At 47.5% G+C, this 15134-nt stretch overlaps 1 protein-coding gene across 1 annotated transcript in view; it reads left to right on the top strand.

Moving 5' to 3' along the window:
• Positions 1-5921: 5921 nt before the first annotated feature.
• LOC115619035 (ran-binding protein 10) overlaps positions 5922-15134 on the top strand; it is an 85100-nt gene continuing 75887 nt past the window's right edge. The window contains exons 1-2 of the mRNA XM_030511049.1: positions 5922-6059; positions 6963-7074. The gene's annotated coding sequence lies outside the window, so the exon portion shown is untranslated. The remainder of the gene's footprint in view (positions 6060-6962; positions 7075-15134) is intronic.

The following is a 15134-nucleotide window of genomic DNA, read 5'->3' as shown; positions in this document are numbered from 1 at the left end:
CTCCCTCATTCCCCCACAGGCCAAGCTATCATTGAACGCACTCATGCAGTTCTCAAATCACTCTTGCAAAAACAAAAAGGGGGAGCCCCTGTCCCTCCTGGTGACCGTGTAGCAAAAGCAAATTACGTAATGAATTTTTTGCGGCTTACAGGGGATCGTACAGAACCACCCATTGTTATCCATGGTAATGCCTTGTCGTCAGGCTGTATTAAGACGACAGGTGCCCGGGTCATGTACAAAGAACTAAGTTCGGGACTGTGGAAGGGACCAGTTGAAGTCATAATGACTGGGAGAGGATATGTTTGTGTTTCTACAGACGCTGGACCGATATGGGTTCCGAGCCGTTGGGTGAAACCGTATCGATCCGCGTCGGGATCTCACTAATGATCATCTCAGTCGCGCTGACAATGGATGAAGCACTCATTGATACAACAAAGCAGCAACAAAATATGTGGGTAACATGGGCGAACAGAACCAATACCAGTGCCTTTTGTTTGTCAATGACATCTGTGACTGATCCTTTTCGTACCTGCTTGATTGGTATCCCTTCTCTAGAGCAGAAAAGATTTTTGGGATATCTAAACAATAACTCATTAGCTAATCCAACCATATTACGAAAGGAGGGAGAGAAGTTTAGTACTTCTGATGACTGGTGTCACGGAAATCACACGGCCTGCCAGCAGCCCGGGGCTAACAAGCAGGTGTGGTGTGGAGGCTGTGTCAAAGGCAATATTGCCAACCGGACACAAGCCTGGATGTTTGTGTTATTAATTCAGCATTTAAATAAAACATTACCATGGGATCCACAGGAATTGCAGCTAGCAGGATCCATAAATGGAACTAAAGATGGCTTATGCTTTGGCTTTAGCGCTAATATAATTGATACCCCGGTTAGAATGAGGTGTGTAAGCTCTAAAAGCGGGGTGCAATGCCAGACACTTGAGGCATGGACCGATGTATCTGGGTCGGGTATATATGGGATACGAGACGCCTCCAAGACCCGAGTATGGTGCGGGGGAGCTGTGGGGCTCGAAGAGTCTAGACGATATGAACTATTTACAAACATGTCATTAGCTTTGCCTAAGGGAGTCTTTTTGATTTGTGGTGATCGTGCCTGGCAGGGCATCCCAAAAGCTCCACTTGGGGGACCGTGCTATTTAGGAAGACTTAGTCTATTAGCACCCTCTGTGGAACTTTTCAAAAAGCAAAATAGAACTCGAACTGAACGAGAATTACACACCTTGTCATCAACATGTGATGATTCAGTATCTCTTATAGGAAAGGCTGAAAATCTGCTTGCTAGCATATTTTGTCCTGGCTGTGCATCTGTAATTGCTAACGCAAATCTGCAAAAATTGACATGTTGGGCTGCGAAACAAGCTAACCTCACCTCAGAAATCTTAACCGACCTAATGGAAGATGTTGATAGTAATCGTAAAGCTATTTTACAAAATCGCGTGGCTATAGATTTTCTTTTGTTAGCAAATGGACATGGTTGTAATGATTTTGATGGAATGTTGTTTTAATTTATCTGATCATTCTAAATCGATACATGCAAAGATCCAAGAGCTACGAGAGAATGTTGACAAGATTTGGATTGAAACCGGACTGGACGATTGGCTGAAAAACTTGGGAATTAGTGGGTGGTTAAAACCGCTGATATATAGCTTACTGCAACTATTATTAACCCTTGCAGTTCTTTTTTGTATTATTTGTGGAATCTTTGCTTGTGGGAAGAAGTTGATGGCAAAAACAATATCCAAAATCTGGTTAGTACAACAGTCGCCTACATCGGACGGCATCATCAATACATTCATGATGGAAAATGGACATGTATATGAGGACAAGGCGTAAGTGCCTCTGCTCAAAAACAAAAAGGGGGATTTGTGGATAGACCGGTAACGGAGGTGAGCAGAGGCCACAGATCAATGGGCAGAACTATTGCCTGAAGCAGAGCTTAGGCCTTTTGGCAACTATAGGGTTACTTAGCAAGAGCAGCTAAGGCTATGCATAAGGAAGCGTGAGCAGAAACCGCAAAGACTTAGCAAGAGCAGCTACAGCTATGTATAAGGAACTAAAACTATGTGTAAAGAAGTAACGGTTGTGTTGAAACTTTCCACTGAAAGAAAGAACAGGACGTGAAATTACAAAAAGCAGGAGGTTTTAAGGATGGCGACAGATATGCAATATTTAGCAAGTAAACCGCGATATTTAGCAAAGTAAGCATGTTAGACTTTTTGGGAGGACCAATGAAATCATTGTATCCGGGTGTATGACGCTTAGCTAACAGAACAATGTAACTATATAGTCAGATGTATCGGCAATAAACTTTGGCAATCGCTTGATCACATTGGTCATCTCAGCATTGTCCGTGACTCCCGCGTCAACAGTTAACATCATCTGTTCACGCGCCTATGCTAGACATCTTATTGGCTACACTCTACTGTTCACGCGGCATTAGCTAATCCTATACAGCTATAGTTAGTCATGATGACTTGGCATCTTCTCGTCGTTACTTCCTTCTTGATCCGGGTCCATCCTGTTCACGTCCCTCTTTTATATCCCTTGGCCTTCTCTGGTCAGCTCCACATAATCATGTCCTCCTGCTTCATCCAAGAATGTCCCCACAACTAGAGTTTTGCAATAATCCAGATGAAACCCAAACTAACAGGTTTCACTTGGCTCTTGTTTGCAGTGGGGAGTTTTGCACTAAAGTGTGTCGTCCTCCCCCCAGGAAGGGTACACTGAGCTAGGTTAACTCATACAGACTATGAGTTTTAAAGGCAGGTTGGTGACCCTACACAAAACAGCTAATTTGCATCAATGTAGAATGTAGTGAAGGTAAGGTCTGAGGAACCATAAAAAGACCATGATGAATCAATTTTCCTTCAGAAGCTGTAAGCTCTTCTGAAAGCAAAATCTTCTTGTTAATTTTAAGAGTCTGTTCACTTCTATCGTGGAACTTTCTCAGTGTTTCTTTGCGGAGGGGGAAGCCAGCTATGCTGGATTGCTCTATTCTCTGCTTTATCTACTTGCTTTTATAAAAAGTCCCTCTCCCATTATTAAAACCAAATAATTAGTAGGTGATTGTCCAATACAAATCCCTCCCTGTTCTGTCTGTAAAATTTACAAAAAATTAACCATGGGCAGACAGGAGGGTTTGACTTTAAAAACCTAAACTTCAGGCTGACCAAGCCTTCAAATGGTTAAATGTAAAGCCTCAGAAGTTTAAATTTCCTAATTCCAGTGCAAGAAGCAGGAAGATTACACTGGAGAAACAGTAAAATTCCAATTTACAGTGGGTTGACAATCATTTGATATGTATGTCCCCTCATAAAGTTGCAGCCAAGAACAACATTTATATTCCTCTCTTCTTTCCTCCACTCTTAAACATGCAGTAGTTAATTCACAAAGATAACATCTGAATCTGAAGTTCAAGAGTTAGCTGCCACATATAGATTTTCTCTCTATATATATATTTAAGAAAGATTTAAGTGATTAGAACCTGCTCAACTTCCTAATAGTTTGGGATGGTTCCTGAGCTTCCAGCAAGATTTAAAGGTGCCCAGGTTAGCTAAAGTTTGGATGTTTCACTGGAATTCTTCAACTCACCAGGTTCTTCTGTTCCTTGGACAGGATGTACTTCAGACTATTGGTGCATGTTTGGCAATCTGGAGTCTCTGAGGAAGATTCAGGAGCAGTCCTGTGAAAGAAACTTTTCAAAATATACAGAATTAACTAAATATACAGTGGAGATTGAGCTTCTGGCTCACATGTACCTAAGGTAAGCAGCCAATTATGAAGCACCTGACGGATGAAAATATCCAACAGGATAATGTACTGGGTGGGACTGCTGGAAAGATCTGTGGTGCAGCTGAACTCCGGGGTTTGCCATTTGGTGACCAGCACACCATTTGGTACTGTCCTCACTGTCCCAATGAGAACAACCAGGCTGAACTCCAATGAATTATTCTTCTGAAGAGGAGAGATTCAAAACAGCGGTAGAGAACCTGTCACCCACGGGTCAAGAACCAGGATTTGGGGTCCCAAAAGTGCCTGCAAAGCCAGTTCCCTGGGGTGGCAGTCATGCCATGGCACAGATGGCCTGACAGCCAGTAGGAACCAGCAAATCACAGGACAAATATAACTGGGAACTCTCTTTCCTAGACTAGAAAGCAGCATGTATAGGTGAAAGGCCTTGAGAAGTAAACATACACTTGCATGTGTATTGTAGGGAAAATGAGTGTGGCCATGGTATGGAAAAGCAGCCCTGAGGTCCCAGTGAATTTGCAGGTGCTGCACGGCACAAGATGACCGCAGACTCAACTTGATCTCTGAGCACTGGCTTCAGCTGCCAGCCTGGTTTCACCCTCGGGTGGAGGCAGCTGTTGTACCTTTAGCAGCTCTCACCCTCCAACCACCCACTTTTCAGAGAGGTGGGCACAGGGCAAACTGCCCTTGCTTCCAGGAGCCCACCAAGGGCCAGCACAGCACCAGGCTGGGAGATTGTATCTGGTGGGCTGTTGGATCTCCCACCCTTGTGCACAAAATGGCAGCCTCAAGCTGCAGCTCTCTGAAATGCAGTAACAGCGCAGCACTGCTGGGTGGGGAGGTCCTGTTTCACCCCTGCCACAATGGGCTCCTGGTGCCTACAGTGTTAGCTCTACTGTATGCTGGACAACTCTGAGCTGTTTTAGCTTGCTAATGCAAAGGAAGACCTGCAGGTCCCTAGTTTAGGCTGCCTAAAAACCTAACACACAAGTTCCCCCCTCAGGGGGGAGCAATTCTGCAGCTGGCAGTGAGGATAGAGGCAGAAACCCCAAGCATTGGGTCAGCTTGCCCAAGGAACCCCACCTTTGGGTGTGATTCCCTGAGACATTCTGAGCTGATCTAGCAGCTCAGCGCTCTTGAAAAGCCAGAGCACCTCCTCTTCCCAGCCATATCCTCTCGCTGTTTACCTTGTGCTGCTGCCATGGCTTATCAGACCTCTTTATAAGCTGCTTTCATTCATCACCTCAGCAGAAAGCTAACCCAGAGTCATCTCTGGAACTAGCTTAGTGATCAGCACGACAGAGAAAAGATTATACCTGGCACAGTTACACCGGCACGAGGAGCCGTGGAAGCTTGTGCTGTGCGCCTGGCTACAGGAAGCATGGAAAAACAGCAGCAACCGGAAGCCATGTCTGACAACAGTTAGCGGGCGGCGAGACCGGGGCGGCACCACAGCCCCACAAGAAGGGACGGAAGGGCACCGCTCGGTTCTCCCCGCGGGAACGGGGCCCGGGCCCCGTCCCTCCCTCCCTTGGGCCCGACCCGTACCTACCCGGCGGAGCGCGGCCCACCGCCATGGCTGCGCCCTTGCTGTTTACACGCGTACCCCATGGAGACGCTTCCCCCCCTCCAGGACCCCAGTGGCGGCAGCTCCGGCGCTGCCCAGCCTCGCCCCGGCAGGAAGCAGGCTCTACGGAGCGGCTGGCCCCGGGGTGAGGCCACTAGCATGGCACTGCCAGCTCCGCTGGCGGGGCTGTCCATACCGGTACTTTCGCGCAGGCGGTGGGAGAACAGCAACAGGCGCGAAGCAGCCTCTCAGCGACGCGTTGCCACGAAGCACACCAGGAGCAGAAATCCCGCGCCCGGCGGCACTCCTCGGACCGTTTCCCAGCGTGCAGCGCGCCGAAAGGAGGGACGGGGGCTTCGCGCGCGGAGCTTTTCGGGAGCTGTAGCCCTAGTGAGCGTGGGAGGCGGGTGCAGTGTGGACCAGACTCCGCTTCCCGTCAGGTAGCGCTTGCAGCCCATTGGCCAGCGGCCGGAGCCGGGTTTCGTTCCCCGCCCAGTGGCACAAAGCAAATCCAAGATGGCGGAGGCGGGCGTGGGCAGCTTGCACGGCGGGGGCGCGGCGCTGCTGTGTCCGCCCGTGGAGCAGGAGCTGAGCCGGCGCCTCCGCCGGCTTTACCCCGTTGTCAACCAGGAGGAGACGCCGCTGCCGTGGTCCTGGAGTCCTAAGGACAAGTGCAACTATATTGGTCTCTCACAAGACAATCTGCGCGTCCACTACAAAGGTGCTGGGCTGGGGCGGCGGTCGCCGGGCTCAGTTTCAGCCTGGGCCTGGAGCGGGGCGGCCCCGGTGTGGCCCTCGCCCGGCTGGCACCCGGGTCTCCACTGGGGTGGCAGCGGGTCTGGCAGCCCTGGGGGAGCGGGTGCCTCGGCCGGGGAGCAACACGGGGAGCGAGGACCGCCGAGCTTCAGCCGCGGGGCGGGCTGCTGGCCCAGGGTGCTGTGGGTTTCCCTGGGCTTAGGCAGTAGAGGCGGTCAGGAGGCGAGGGCTCTTTCCCTGGTGGAGTGTGCTGCTTTTTAGAACGCTTCGCAGTGTCACCAGCCTGGGCCCGAGTGCCTCAGTGTAACCAGGTCGTCTGTTTAGTCGGTCATCCTGCCTAAAGCCTGGCCAAGGGGCCGGATGCCATCGAAGCATAGCGGAGCTTTGGGTCCATGAGTTTACATGAAAGGGATGCTTGTGGACTTGTAGGACTGGGGGAATCGCACTGGTGTTTTCCTTGCTTGCCAGTGGAGACTGTTCTCCCTACTCACCCAGCGGAGAACTGATTATTCTTTTTCCTGCCTGGTTAGTAAACACTGATGTCATTCCCCTCTTGTGTAATCATTTTTGTCTTCTGTTGGTGTACATAGGTCTTCAAATTCTGTATGTGGGGAGGGGGAGAGGTGCTACTGTGAGTCTTTCTCAGTAACTTCACAGTGTAAACAAAGGAAAAACTACAGCACTCATACTGAAGGGGTGGTTCACAGTGGCAGCGCAGAGTTGTATATTCCAGTTCTCTGAAAAGACAGCTTTAAATTAGTGGATGTATATAGAAACAGGTCCCTGCTGTGTTCTGGTAGTGGTGTTTCAGACCAAAATGTGGCAGAGTTCAGCTCCCATCAGGACTTACATTTCTGTTCTTTCCTAGGTCACGGTAAGAATCACAAAGATGCTGCCTCAGTCAGGGCTACGCACCCTATACCTGCAGCCTGTGGCATTTATTACTTTGAAGTGAAGATTGTCAGTAAAGGTAGAGATGGGTAAGTGCCTCATTCCAGTTCAGTGGTTGGTGGTGTGGATTTAACAGTTCTGCTGTACTCTGACCTCCTTTCTGGAAGGGCTGGAGGTCCCGTGGCTGCAGGGTGGAAAGGCAGGGACATCACAGGGAGGTTGGGTTCTCTTGGTTAATAGATGGTGGTAGAATGTGCTGGAGGCAGAGGCACTTACACAGCTGCTTTCTGTGCTGTTTGATATGGGCAGTTTTAAAAATTTAGGAAACTTTGGGTCACTGGTGCAGTTTGAATTAAAATTGTTTTTCCTCTTGCTAGCTAGATCTGGTCACTTGGATTTCTGGAATTATGATGTCTCAGAAGTTGAGTGAAATAGGGAGGAACCTTGACCTTAATTTTGGACTATTAGAGAGATGTTGGTGTGGTGAAGAGTACTCATAGCAGTACTTGAGCTCTGGAAGGAGAACTTCTGAGACCGTTTCTTATAAACCCTATATGCATGATCAAGGAAAAGATGTTCAAAGAGGAGGAAATGGGGTGATTGTAAATATAAGCTGGAATCTGCTGATTCTGTCATCTCTGGTCTAGGACCTGAATTTGGCCTCAAGTCAAAGGGCCTTAGCTCAGGATAGATTGCACCACAGGGCAGCATGATGACTGTGGAAGCTTAGGGGACTCTGCTGGAACCAGAATACTAAATCTGAGAATGTTTTTCCTGCATCAATCCTGCTTTTTGTGGTACTATTTAATATTGTAGGCTGTTGTTGAGACTGTTTGCCCTGTCAGTCTCTACTACTTGACCAGGAGCAAGTGGAAGAACTGCTACAGCAGCAGATCCTCTAGGTAGCATTAGAAGCAGCCATCCCCTGTGAGTTGGCACCTCAGGGAGCTGAGCTGGCAGTGGGGTTTAGATCCCATCCAGTCTTGTGTTCATTCTTGTCCTGGGTTCAGCTACAGCAGTCATTTTTCTCCTTCTTAGTAGCTGGTGCAGTGCTGTGTTTCTTAACTTTCAGCCTAGGAACAACGCTGATAACACCGATGTTTTCAGTTGTTGCTAAGTAATGTTTACTCTGATCAAGGACTTTCTCAGTCTCATGCTTTGCCAGGGAGGAGGGGAAACCAGGAGGAAACAGACAGGACACCTGACCCAAACTAGCCAAAGGGGTATTCCATACCACAGCACGTCATGCCCAGTATATAAACCGGGGGGAGTTACCTGGAAGGCCGAGATCGCTGCTTGGGTCTGGCTGGGTATCGGTCAGCGGGTGGTGAGCAATTGTATCCTCTCCCCTTGTTATTTCCCTTATCATTATTATCATTGGTGGTAGCAGTAGTGGTTTTGTATTATACCTTAGTTAGTGGACTGCTCTTATCTCAACCCATGGGAGTTACATTCTTTTGATTCTCTTCCCCATCCCTCCAGGAGTGGGGGGAGGAAGAAGGGGGGGAGTGAGCGAGCGGCTGTGCGGTTCTGAGTTACCGGCTGGGCTCAAACCACGACAATTCTGTTTGGCAGTATTTTGATCCAAGATGTAACTGAATGAGGATGTATATGGAGTTCCTTTAAAGCAATATTCAAGATGTTGGGAAAGCAATAAAGGGGCATTTCTGACAAGGTCTGGGTTTCTACAGCTACTGCAGACTGAATTTTTAATCATTATAAAGGTATCAGCCTGCTGTGTGTATTTGGCCTTTTTCATTGCTAAAGGATGAACATCGCAGGCCTAACTATCCAGAAGGGAAAGCCCCACAGGAAAGGTATCAAGTGCAATTAATTAATCCTGTCCTTCAAGAATAACATTTGAACTCTGGCTGGTTTAGGGGTCTGTCCTGGGTTTGGCTGTAACAGTTACTTTTCTCCTTAGTAGCTGGTGCAGTGCTGTGTTTTCAACTTTGGCCTGAGAACAATGCTGATAACACACAGATGTTTTTAGTTGTTGCGAAGTAATGCTTACCCCAATCAAGGACTTTTCAATCTCATGCTCTGCCAGTGAGGAGGGGCACGGGAAGCTGGGAGGAAGCAGAGACAGGACACCTGACCCCAACTAGCCAAAGGGGTATTCCATACCACAGAGCATCATGCTTGGGACATAAACTGGGGGGAGTTACCCAGAAGGGACTGGTCTCTGCTTGGGTCAGGCTGGGTATCAGTTGGTGGGTGGAGAGCAATTGTATTGGGCATCACTGCTGGTTAGTGGTTTTTTTTCTTTGGTGGTTTTTTGTTTGTTGTTTTTTTTTGTTTGGTTTTTTTCCCCTTCCCCCTTTTAGTTTTATATCCTCTCCCCTTGTTATTTCCCTTATCATTATTGTTATTGGTGGTAGCAGTAGCGGTTTTATATTATACCTTAGTTACTGGACTGTTCTTATCTCAACCCGTGGGATTTACATTCTTTCCATTCTCCTCCCCATCCCTCCGGGAGTGGGGGGAGGAAGAAGGGGGGAGTGAGCGAGCGGCTGCGTGGTTCTGAGTTACTGGCTGGGCTTAAACCACGACAGGGTCATAGGGAGAAGGGCAGCAAACATCCCTACTGAAAACTGAATTGAAGTCATAAGTTCTTACTGTTGAAATGTTTTGCTGTTGAATTGAGAAGTGGCTTATTTGTAAAGGGACTTGCAAAGCATCTTTATTTGTGCTGCATTTAGGTCTGTAATGATTATTAGGTTATCTGTGCAGAGGTGGATGCTGAATGCTTTACAGATGCAGGGAAAAGACCATCTGTATTCTTTCGCTTCACTAACTTGGTGATTAACTGCTTGTCTGTTTTGAGACCCTGCACTCGATTAGCTTATGTGATTGCTAAAATCAAAATAATTTACAGGGAACTTCAAGACAATTTTCCAAAGAAACTGCATTACGACAGGTCACTGACCTATAATCATTCTAGATCAACCTTACAGGGAGATAGATCAACCTTACAGGGAGATAATGGAATTTTCTGCTTGTTTCCCAAGATCCGAGTTGACTATATTATTAGTCCATTGTTGGTTTTGCCGTATTCTGTAGTTACGATTACTTTTCCAGGAATACTTTCAAAGATGGGGAACTGCGTGTATTAACACTACAGCAATATGAATGTGAGCTGTGATCTGAAGCCAGGCAGTGGGGAGCTTTTGAGAGCTTGGCTGATGTCTCAGCCCTTCCTGTGCTTTGTTTCTCTTTTGCTGGTAGAGTGCACTCCAATTTTTATCTTACACACTGTGGCACTGGGATTTGGAATTGTGGGTTGATGTTGTAGCTGCTGCCTGTCTGTCACTTAAGAAGCTGCTCTCGTGTGTCTCATCTTTAATAGCTTGAAGTCTGCTCACTGGAGGCTTTGTGGGTTGTAATAGTGAACTGCAGCAGAGATATCTCTTCTGAAAAAGCTCTTCAGTGTTTATTACACCATGGTGGCTTCAGTTTAAAGGAATAAAAATCCAGAATTCTAAAGTGAAGATTGAAGGAAATGAAGTTTTCAAGTGGCCTAGGTGGCAAAGCATGTCCCTAGGAACTCAACTGGAAGCCTGTTAGCAAGGGGAGAGAAAGAGGAGTCTTTCTGAGCTCTCTTCCAGAACGGGTACTTCAGATGTGAAGTCTCTGTTCTATAGCTTGTTGTTTTATTTCTGCTGTACAGAGTAGTGAGGTCAGGACCACATAATGTTATTCACAGCGTCCCTCTTGCTGGAGTTTGTGACAGCTTTTCACATTTAAGTTTAAAATGTGAGCGATTGGGGTTTGAAACAAGGATCTCAAAAAATTCATTGGTTCAGTGGATTTCAGGAAATGTGCTTTGAGGAGTTCTGGTTGATTTTGCTCAAAGCTGTCCTCTCTCTGTGCTAATAATTGTTAGTGTAGAGCTCTGCACTCTGGTTGGATGCTGACAGTTGTTAATAAACAACAGAAACTAAGGCTGCATGTAAGAGAGAGAAGCTCCCAGCGGCTTTTACTGGAGATGTGAGAATCCTGAAGCTGGCATGATGACTTTTTGCAGCCTGACAAGAGATGTTGCCTGTGTATGACGCACTGTGAAAAGTGGGTTCTCGAATTGGCATCAGAAACTGCCCATTCTGGATTGGAGGTGTGTCCTGGGTTCAGCTATAGCAGTCATTTTTCTCCTTCTTAGTAGCTGGCGCAGTGCTGTGTTTTTTAACTTTCAGCCTGGGAACAACACTGATAACACTGATGTTTTTAGTTGTTGCTAAGTAATGTTTATTCCAACCAAGGACTTTCTCAGTCTCATGCTTTGCCAGGGAGGAGGGGAAGCCGGGAGGAAGCAGAGACAGGACACCTGACCCAAACTGGCCAAAGGGGTATTCCATACCACAGCACGTCATGCCCAGTATATAAACCGGGGGGAGTTACCCGGAAGGGCAGATCACTGCTTGGGTCGGGCTAGGTATCGGTCGGCAGGTGGTGAGCAATTGTATCCTCTCCCCTTGTTATTTCACTAATCATTATCATTATTGGTGGTAGCAGTAGTGGTTTTGTATTATACCTTAGTTGCGGGACTATTCTTATCTCCACCCGTGGGAGTTACATTCTTCTGATTCTACTCCCCATCCCTCCAGGAGCAGGGGGAGGAAGAAGGGGGGGAGTGAGTGAGTGGCTGTGTGGTTCTGAGTTACCGGCTGGACTCAAACCACGACAAGGTGTCACCATGGGAGCGAAACCTGAGGTATGGAGACAACTGAGGTATCAGCACCACCTTGTAAACTTCTCCCTTCTGTTACTTTCATGGGGCTAAGGGGATTTAAACTCAGCCTGCTGTGGTTCTCTCCTTTGTTTCCTTCCACCACATTGTATCCTAGCTGTAAAAACACCCCCCTTACCTCCCCCACTTTTCAGGCAGATCACATCTCTGCTCAGTTTTGCAAACCCTGGTGCCAGCGCAAGTGGAGAGGCAGGACTGCAGCAGCTCAAACACAAGTGGCTTTAGACTGACACAGCACTGCACCCATAGCTGGTGGAACAGCTGCTTCTTCTGCATTGTCTTCTCCCTTGCCCCTTTAGTGCACCTGCCTCCATAAAGGTGCTTTTGTTACCAAAGCAAACGAAATGATTTGTGAAAACTCTTCCTTTACCATCGCTAGACTTTCCTTCCTAGGCATCAGTAGAATCTAGCTTAGTTTACTGGCAGATATTTCAAAGCAAGTACAGCATGCAAAAAACCTGTTTAATGCACTTAAACTTTTAAGATTTATCAGCTTATCTTAGCTTTGGATCTTCCACTGCTCATGCACTGAGATATAACCACGGTCCTTTGAGTTAAAGTGTAGGTAGTTAAGGTCTGGCGGCCGGAAGATATCGCGATGTATGGAAAGAGAGAGCCCCTCCCTAGATACTCTCACAAGCCCCATAGCATGGAGAGGGGAATTGTGGGGCAAGGCTCGGCAATACCATAAAAGGTAAAAATTGTTAACCTGCCCTCTGATTGGGTCAGCACAGGTACTTCCGTGTGGCCGAAAGGTATAAAATGCCTGCTGTTGTTTAATAAAACGCTATTTGGTCATCCTTCATATTGGTGTCTGTGATCTTCTAGCCCTAAGCCAGGGGTTGGCTTAGTTCTGCAAGTCTTGGCTGAAGCAACGCAGCAACATTAAAGGAAGATGACTGAGTCTGTCTTTTAGCTGAATGGTGATAATTTCTCGTCCTGGTGGTTCTAGCCTTTATTGAGAAGAGGTCATGTTTATTTACTGGGGTTTTTTTCGGGGGGGTTTGTGTTCTTTTTTTTTTTTGTTTGTTTTGTTTTCCTGGGAGAGGAGAGGCTGCCAGGCTACCACTGAAAAATTGTTTTGACAAGGAGGCTAGGCAACACATAAAAAATCAGATCTGTCAGTAGATGGATCTGTTGCTTGTGCTTGGGGACATGGCTCTTATCCTCAGAGAGCAGAGGAGAATTTAGTTTGTAGTCTCTCGTTCCAGCCCTCTTCTCACCTTCTTGTCTGTGCTGAACACAGAGGGAGTGGTTCCACCATGCTTTAAGATTATACAAGTCAGGACCGTGGGATTCTGCCCTTCCATTTGCTGTATGTTTCTGTGCCTTCACTCATGCTGACAGTCTGCTACCTGGTTGTCCTGGGTTCAGCTATAGCAGTCATTTTTCTCCTTCTTAGTAGCTGGTGCAGTGCTGTGTTTCTTAACTTTCAGCCTGGGAACAACACTGATAACACCGATATTTTTAGTTGTTGCTAAGTAATGTTTACTCTGACCAAGGACTTTCTCAGTCTCATGCTTTGCCAGGGAGGAGGGGAAGCCAGGAGGAAACAGAGACAGGACACCTGACCCAAACTGGCCAAAGGGGTATTCCATACCATGGCATGTCATGCCCAGTATATAAACCAGAGGGAGTTACCCGGAAGGCCCAGATCACTGCTCGGGTCGGGCTGTGTATCGGTTGGCAGGTGGTGAGCAATTGTATCCTCTCCCCTTGTTATTTCCCTTATCATTATTATCATTGGTGGTAGCAGTAGTGGTTTTGTATTATACCTTAGTTACTGGACTGTTCTTATCTCAACCCGTGGGAGTTACATTCTTCCGATTCTCCTCCCCATCCCTCTGGGAGCAGGGGGAGGAAGAAGGGGGGGAGTGAGCGAGTAGCTGCGTGGTTCTGAGTTACCGGCTGGGCTCAAACCACGACGCTGGTCCTATGGTGAGCTGGTTCAAGGAGATAACTGGTTGAAAGCTGGCCACATCAAAATAATGATGATGATTTAATCTATTGACATCACTGTCAGAAGTTGCTGCTGCTTTTTTCTTTTTTCTTTGCTTTGTTTTAAATTGAGGACTACTTTTCAGGGTCCTCTTCACTGATGTGGGTTGAAAGCAAGTCACTAAAGGGATGGGCTGAGCAGGGAGAGGGAAGGGGAGGATTGCAGCAACCCTTATTTAGTTCCATTCTAATTGTTGAACAGTTTTGTCTTAGGACTTGCTGGGTACTTAATTCCTGATCCATTGTGTGTGTGTCTCCCAGGTGTTGTCAATTGGAACAAAGGGATGAGAGGCAACAGGGCACAAGTTGTGGCAGGAGAAATGCCAGCTAGACATAAGGAAGAATTTTCTTCATGAAAATGGTTAAGCACCAAAATGGGATGCCTGGAGAGGCTGTGGCATCTCCATCTTCAAATGTGCCTGGGCAAGGCCCCAGACTGCCTGATATAACTTTCATAGTTACTTATGCTTTGGGCAGAAGGATGAAGAAGGAAGCATAGAATCATAGAATAGTTTGGGTTGGAAGGGACCTTTAAAGTTTATCTAGTCCAACCCCCCTGCAATGAACAGGGACATCTTCATCTAGATCAGGTTGCCCAGAACCACATCCAGCCTGGCCTTGAATGTCTCCAGGGATGGTGCATCCAGCACCACTCTGGGCAACCTGTGCCAGGATTTTACCACCCTCATTGTACAAAATTTTTTCCTCTCATCCAGCCCAAATCCCCCCTCTTTTCGTTTAAACCCATCACCCCTCATCCTGTCGCAACAGGCCCTGCTCAGAAGTTTCTCCCCATCTTTCTTATAGGCCCCTTTTAAGAACCGAAAGGCCGCAATAAGGTTTCCCCGGAGTCTTCTCTTCTCCAGGCTGAACAAGCCCAACTCTCTCAGCCTTTCCTCACAGGAGGTGCTCCATCCATCTGATCGTTTTTGTGTCCCTCCTCTGGACCCTCTCCAGCAGGTCCATGTCTTTCCTGTACTGAGGACTCCAGAGCTGGATGCAGTACTCCAGGTGGGGTCTCACCAGAGCAGAGGGTCAGAATCACCTCCCTTGACCTGCTGGACACGCTCCTCTGGCTGCAGCCCAAGATACGATTGGCCTCTGGGCTGCAAGTGCGCATTGCCTGCTCATGTCCAATCTTTCATCCACCAGTACCCCCAAGTCCTTCTCTGCAGGGCTACTCTCAATCCCTCCATCCCCCAGCCTGTATTGATACCAGGGGTTGCCCTGACCCAGGGGCAGGAACTTGCTCTTAGCTTTATTAAACCTCAAGAGGTTGGAGGTTGAAGGTTGGTAGGTGCCTCCTGGTCCAAATCTCTTCCTGGTTCTGTGGGTGGCTTGCTTCCAGCATTGCTCAGGTGAGCAGACTGGCAGAAATGTACATGACTTTTGTTCATGAGCTGC

The sequence above is a fragment of the Strigops habroptila genome, chromosome W (genome assembly GCF_004027225.2).
Source record: "Strigops habroptila isolate Jane chromosome W, bStrHab1.2.pri, whole genome shotgun sequence".
NCBI classification, from domain to species: domain Eukaryota; kingdom Metazoa; phylum Chordata; class Aves; order Psittaciformes; family Psittacidae; genus Strigops; species Strigops habroptila.
The sequence above is the reverse complement of the archived record's forward strand: the minus strand, read 5'-3'. Positions and strand labels throughout refer to the sequence as shown.